Source organism: Pteropus alecto, unplaced genomic scaffold, assembly GCF_000325575.1.
Source record: "Pteropus alecto unplaced genomic scaffold, ASM32557v1 scaffold106, whole genome shotgun sequence".
Classification (NCBI taxonomy): Eukaryota; Metazoa; Chordata; class Mammalia; order Chiroptera; family Pteropodidae; genus Pteropus; species Pteropus alecto.
The window spans coordinates 15,494,320-15,500,160 of record NW_006442103.1 but is presented as its reverse complement, the minus strand read 5'-3'; the positions used below and the strand labels follow the sequence as shown (position 1 = coordinate 15,500,160).

Below are 5,841 nucleotides of genomic sequence, written 5' to 3'. Positions count from 1 at the left end.
GCCGCCGCCGTCCGTCCGTCCGCGCTTCGGTGGTGACTTCGCCGGTGCCAGGCGCGCTGGCATCGTCCGTTCGGGAGATGCACCGGCGTTTGGGCGAGACGGAGGAGGGCTCGGGTCGCGGAGGTTTCACTGCAGTTACGGGGTGTTGGAATTAAGGGGCTCTGACGGGCTGAGGCTAAACCTTTAATCTAGCTCTGTGGAAGTCTCGTCTTCAATATAGACTTGTCCCTAGGGCGCAACGGCAGGATCTCAAACTTCTTCCATGTCACCCGAGTGCACGTAGTTGGGCGCTCGATTCATCAATACTGAGCGGTCACCATGTGCCAGGCTCTGTGTTAAAGATAAAATGGCGACCTTGCCCTTTCCACTAGGTTCCCTCTCCGAGCAATCTGACGGCAGCCTATGTGACAGCAGCCTCCTGGTTCAGTGTCCGTACCCGTCATCCCCTTCACACTCCTCACCACTACCTTCCCATAAAAGAGATGCTAACTGTGAGCGAGGAGGTGCTAAAACCCCAAAAGACATAAGTATTGTGTAAATTCAGGCTTAAAAGCAATCTGAGTGCATTCTGTTATCCACAGGATTGAGAACTCTGTTGTGATTAAGTCCAGAAAATTCTTTCTAATACATATATATTCTCGCTTCCGGATTCTTTTATTCTAATATTGTCATCCCCTCCACACATCCTCACTGATGGGTGGGAATCGGAAAGGAGGCCCTTAACTGGCGGGGGTGGGGGAGTCAGTTTAGATTCAAAACCCTGCAGAATATCCTCATGCTCACTGGCACAATTCAAAGTACATTCCAGTATGCACAATTTCCAGAAGCTCTGCATATCTAACTACCTACCATATGACAAAAGAAGTCATTGTCACGGACCCAGCTTCACCAAATAAAGACATACAATGTTAAGGGCCAGCTCTCACGAGTTCACCCAGTCAGGCTGGCAATAGAATACCCAATCCAAAGAGATTTCTGTTGCACACGTGTGAGGAGCAGATGTAAGAAACTCCCTGCCTTCTCACTGTGTCTTTTTAAAATGTGTCAATATTATGAATAGGTTTCTAATCTGAAAGAAAAAGAAATACTTTGGTTTTCTACTTTCAAGGTCATTATTTTCCATGAAAAAGGAAAGTCAATATTGACCTCAAATAGCAAGTTATAAGAGTCTTGAAAAGTAATGTCTAGGTTGACACCAAATCATCAACCACAGAGATATCAATCACATGAAACCTGAAATCATAGTTGACAAGTGTGACTTACGCAGGCTCAACCTATTCACCAGCGGAGAAGGCTTGCATGTGCCTTCCTCTTTATTGCCCTTGCCTGCTTTGCAAAATTCACTTCTCCTTCAGGAGAGTAAAAACATTATTTAAATTCGGGGTTATTGCAGATGTCCAAATGCAGTAGGTGATTCTAAGGCCATTGATGCTATCAGTTACTTTATTATAATACTACTCCAGCATTAAAGTGTGTGTGTGTGTGTGTGTGTGTGTGTGTGTGTGCGGTCTTCTAGAGACTAGGTCTATCTCAAGTGAGTTTTAAAAGAATCAGTGATGCTTTGCTGGGGGTTTTTAAAGCGAATTGCAAATTTATTCATAAATTATGATTTACAAGTAAATAAAATGTGCATATAAAAAGATCAAAAGGGAATATTTGAAAAATATTATAGCCGTTGTGTTAAGATGTTGGTATTACATGTGATTTTCCCACCGTGTTCTGTTTGTTACTTTTATAATTAAATAATTTTAAAGAAACTGGTACTTGAGCAAGTTAAAGTCAGATTTCAAATAAGTAGACTCAGTCATACCAAGGTGAACACGCAGGTGGGTCAATCAACAGAAAACAGAATACATGAAATAAATGTATATGCAAAAGGGAAAGATCTTATTCTAGAGTCTAAAGAGAATTTGTCATCTTCAATGGGTAGTTATGCTTTGATCAAAGGTATAGACAGGATTCCAGAGTGGCCACAAAGTAGTGATTTCCCTTTTACAAATCCATGTAAATTAATTTGTATTTTAGGAAATTAGAATTATTAAATTTCTAACAAAACGAAATCTACCCCTGCATATTTTCAGATTTATAGGACCATTACTGAGATCCACTTATGTACTGCCATATAAAAATTACTTGTATTTGTTCAATCAAATATTCGCTTTTCCATTATCGAAACAATTTTAACACCTATTACATGCCTTCTAGCTCTGTGCTAAGTGAAACTGGAGTCATATGCTAGAGAAAAAAACATACAGTTGGTATCAAAAAGAGGCTTTCGGTTTTCTTATATAACCTGTTTCTTCTTAGTTTCAACAAGTTCCCAAAGTATCCAAGGAAGACGTTGGAGAAAATACCAGACATGACCATGTGTAAAGAAATGTAGGAAATGCAGACAATGTGTACGGAAAAAAAGAGCAAGCTTTAGCCTTGCTCCTTCCACTCTTGCATTCTTTAGAGGTCAGGGGAAGCTGAACTATTTTTCTTCAGAGGTCAGGGGAAGCTGAAGTTCAATGTTCTGAAACTCTCAAGTCTGCTCCGTGAAAGTCAGCAAAGCCCAAAACGTTTCAACTGTTTCTCTGAGCCAAAGTATTTCAGGCCCTTTTGCTTGTTTATAAAAGTCCTCTGTTGAAGGACTACTGTGTGACAAACCCTCTACTAGGTGCTAGAGATTGGAGAAATAAGTCAGAATCCCTGTCTCAATGAGCTCACAGTCTGATGGGAGGAGACAGATGAGTACTGACAATTACAAGACAGGAAGAGTGCTTGCTGTTAGAATAAAGCCCCAGGGGCTCATGGGAACACTGAAGCAGCAAGGGTGAGGGGAGGGGGTTGGGAGTGTGTCAGGGAAGGTTCCAGGATCAAGTGCCACCTGAGCTGAGCCTTTAATTAACCCAGAGGAGAGAAGGGTCGTGTTCCAACCTAGGAAGCAGAATAGGCACAGGCACGCATAGCTGTTTTTCCCTGCCACTTACTCAGACCTCTTCTGTGCTTTACCCTTCCAATATATAGTGTGCCTGGCCGTAATCCCCCAACACTCTTGAACTGGGAAAGTGAAATTTACAACTTTTAGAAGAACATATGACTGTGTAACTATATTTCTAGGGCCTCTCTCAGTGCCTAAGACAGAGCCAAGCAATGAGAAACTCAGAAGCCTAAGCTTCACTGGGCTCACAGTAAATCTGTTTCTGCACTGGTCTAGGCATATCTATGGCTAGTTCATCCTGTGAACGTCTCAGTTACAAGCCTCTACATTTCTTTTCCAGTCCGTTAGTTTCTGTGGCCTGCAGTGTAAAGAGTCGTGGCTAACACTCGGCGTGTCTTTGCATAGAGGTGTTATGGCCACCAGTAGTACGTGAAGCATCAGTAGTTCTACACGTGTAAAGGCTCAAGGACCAGAGGAACCCACCCTCTCAGGTGGCCAATAGGCTTGGGCCAGGGACAAAAGTCGGGTAGCGGAGCGACTGTCTTCTTGGCACCCGGGGGGGATGACCTAAAATTGAAAGGGCTGGACAGAGGTGATAGCAGAGCCTAGCAGCTCCTCTAGACACCTTCAAAACTGGATGCTCATATCCACCTTTATAAAGAGCAATCTGACAACAAAAGAAGTTAAGCATTCTTTATAAACTCTCATATTAAAGCTGTTTTTAAGCCATTCAGGGCAAGCTTGAGAATGTTTCATTTATTTATATATTCATTCATTAAATATTATTGAGCATCTATTCTCTGCCAGGTGCTATGCTGTGTTCTAGATATCTGAAGATGAATAAAATATGGGAAGCAGCTGGATATGATGGAAAAATCTAGGCTTTTTGGAAGCTAGAGAACCCTGGGCCTAATCCTACCTCTGCCATTTACCTGTGTGATCTTAGAAAACTTCCCTAGCTTAGTTTCTTTATCCCTAAGATTAAAATAAAAATGCATACCTCATAGGGTTGTTATGAGGATTAAATGAGATAATGTATGTGGTAGGGCTTCCCCCATAGTTGAGATTCAGTAACTATTAACTACTGTTTTTATTATAGGCATCAGGATGAGTGAGGAGTTGGTAGGTGAAAGGGGCGGGAAGAATCCGTGAAAGGCTGGGATGAAAGAGGAAGAGCAGGGTGTGTGTTAGGGGAGCCGACTTTCCCCAGCCCCATTTTTCCAGGGAGCAGGGGTAGGAAGGGTATTTCATTAGAATGTGATTTTGGCTCCTTCACACTCAGAAGTGAGTTTCTTGATTGGTGAGCGCCATTACTTTCATCAGCTCAGAGTTCTTGACTGGATGGAGCTAATCTGTGAAAAGACCCCCAGTTACTGAGGATTCATTCTCTTGTTCCCTTTCTGCCCCAGACCAGTGCAGACAATGATCTTGAGTAAACGTGTCTGCTCTACAGACCCAAGCTTCCCCTGTGGTGGGTTATTCTCAGGCTGAATTCCATGCTGGTTGAGAGTTGGCAGAGTGTTAGCAAGCTCTTTTGGGTTACAGATCTAGAACTTTGTTCTTTATTAACTGATCTGTAATAAATGTGACACATAAAAAAAAAAACCTCCACTTGACTATCTTCGATGTCTTATTTCATCCAAATATTGTGCGGGGAGGGAGGAGGAGGAAGAACGTGCATTTATTGATCATCTAAAGTAATTAGCTATGGCTAGAACACAGATTGTAGAGGGACGGTGAGAGATAAAGCCAGAGAGGTAAACAGAAAGATTTCTGCTCAAGTTGGTGCAGGAAAATCATAATTTGATCTACATCCTTTATTGCACACAAATAGTAATGATAGCTAAAATATAGAAAGAGAAAACCAAAAAGACATAAGCAGGCTCAAAAACAAAATAAACCTTTTCATAGATCAGAAGTGAAACTGAAACAGCTTAGCAAGCCTGAAGCCACAGGGCCCCAGAGGACCTGTTCTGAAAGCCAAGATTTTTGTCTGCTACAGGGTGACTGGAACTAAAGATGCTCCAAACAAGGTGAACAGGAGCCAGGCTTAGTTCTCGAAGTCAGGACCTTGTGAAAGGAGGCTGGAAGTAAACAGCTGCCAACCCACTGCCTAGGGAAGCAGAACAACAAAGACAGGGCCTTGGAGTCAGGAACCAAACCAAGCGGTTGGCCACGTGACTGGTTCTGTGATATCCTCAACATCACTGTGGGGTAGGAGCATCAAAATGCCAACATTAGACCCAATTATAGAATGGAGGTCCAGAGAGGCAGGTGGAGGCAAAAATCACTGAATACGGAAAGGTGAGCACAGAGTGGGTAAGGGGAAAAACACACCACTAAACTAAAACGAAACAGAAAAAAGCAAATTAAAAACTCCCCATTCAACATGAGCCTCGCCACCAAGTTCCAAACACATACAGATATCTAATACTAAGAAAGAAGGCCAACAAAATGAACAATCAGAACATGAATTTACTCCAGATAACATTAACTCTATGGAACTGTTTGACAAAGGTTAAAAAAATTTTTTTTGCATTCTCAAAGTGACAAATGAAGGCATAGCACTCATTTTAAAAGGATAAGAAATTAAGGAACAGATAACGAGCTGAATTAAGAGCAGGTAAATATGAAAAAGAACTAATAGAAATCTTGAAAATAAAAATGTGATCATTAAAATGAAAAAGTCAATAAGTGGAATTAACTCTGGATCTAGCCAAAGTTGAAAAGGCAATGAATTAAAGGGAAGTATTGAAGAATTCACCCAGAACATAGTATAGAATAATAAAGAGATATAAAAAATATGAGAAAAAAAAAAGTTAAGATCCATGGGGTTCTATTGAGTGGTGCCAACATATGTCTAATAAAAGTTCCAGAAGGAAAAAGTAAAAACTGAAGAGTGGAGAAGCTATACTGGG

General features: G+C 41.6%; 1 protein-coding gene across 1 annotated transcript in view; it reads right to left on the bottom strand.

The window, feature by feature from the left end:
* Positions 1–5,841, bottom strand: part of MAN1A2 (mannosidase alpha class 1A member 2) — a 273,987-nt gene that overhangs the window by 110,078 nt on the left and 158,068 nt on the right. The window lies entirely within an intron of this gene.